The sequence below is a fragment of the Falco peregrinus genome, chromosome 2, assembly GCF_023634155.1.
Source record: "Falco peregrinus isolate bFalPer1 chromosome 2, bFalPer1.pri, whole genome shotgun sequence".
NCBI lineage: Eukaryota > Metazoa > Chordata > Aves > Falconiformes > Falconidae > Falco > Falco peregrinus.
The window spans coordinates 71366710-71367950 of record NC_073722.1 but is presented as its reverse complement, the minus strand read 5'-3'; the positions used below and the strand labels follow the sequence as shown (position 1 = coordinate 71367950).

General features: G+C 52.1%; 1 long non-coding RNA gene across 1 annotated transcript; it reads left to right on the top strand.

Moving 5' to 3' along the window:
• On the top strand, window positions 1–1241 carry LOC129783904 (uncharacterized). The gene is made up of 3 exons (XR_008745993.1): window positions 1–118; window positions 633–714; window positions 1128–1241. It is a non-coding gene; the product is annotated as an uncharacterized LOC129783904 (long non-coding RNA).

The window sequence follows — 1241 nt, the reverse complement described above, 5'->3', positions numbered from 1 at the left end:
CAGAGTGGGACTCCAGGACACGCCTCTCACCCAGCGTTCCTCCCCATCCGTCAGCTCGCGTGACCGTGCTCGCGTCCAGGGGAGTTCTGACCTCGGTGACACAGATCAGGAAAAAAAGGTAAAGACACGAGGGCTACAGTACATGGATTCCTATCACGGTATGCGTTCTTAGTTCTCTTGAGGATGGTGTGGGACTTCAATGGCCAGATTTCCCACCGCCACCACCCCCCGTGGGGAGCCTACTGGCTTTCGTATTTAGCATTTACTCCTTAGTTGCTCTCCCCTACCTGGAAGTTGCTATGGGCAATCACTGGTGGAACGACACAGCTGAAACTTGTTCTCTAAAAAGCAGCCTGTCAATCTGGCATGACACATGCAAGGGGCTTTCCGCGTAGTAAACACTCTTAGCGTTTCCTTGCGGTGTCTCTGAAGTGCCGCGTACACGGCGCTCATGCAACATCACCTTTTGCAGGCTGGCGTCCTTTGCTCACACTGTGGCAAACCTGATGGGACACCTTGGGCTAGGCCATAAAGCCCACACTCACACAGCTAGGGCTAAATGGAAACACATGCAAAAGCTGTCACGAATCAGCTTCTCTTCTTTCATGGTCACTATCCCGTATGTCTTCTAGGTGCTGGATAAAATCAGCCAACTTTTGGAGACAGACTCCCTTACCAAGATCCAAGAATGGTTTGCAAGGGCAAGTAAACAAGGTAACAAAGATACACACCTGCATCCCTTTCTGAGAAGCACGCGCTCTTGTACATTCACATCAAACCCTGAAATTCTCATCGACCTGAGCTGAGTGGCGTTGCCGAGGTGGAAGGAATTGGGACCAGCAAAGTGCGCTGGGCCCAGCTGTGGCTGCGCTGAGCAGTCAGGTGACAGCAGACAGAAAGCAGTCACTCACACCTCAGCGCTCTCCGGTTTGGTGCGGGGCGGAAAAACGCGCTCTCCCACTGGGGCTCTGGGCGGCTGGGGGCGGGCAGAAAGCAAACAAAATGTCTCTCTCGTGTCTTTAAGCCCTTTGAAAACGTGGTAAGGGAACTCCTGAATTCACCCCCAAACATCCAGATCAGCAGCAAGTGGGAATTTGAACAAAATTTCTGCTACCTTCACGTTTCAGAGAAAGACTTTGTGTTCAGTCTGGTGGATTGAGAACTGACTGAGAAAGACGTGCTGAAATCTGAGGAAGGTGCAGCAGAGAACATCAACAGCCCGACTCTGCTGAAGCCTCTCC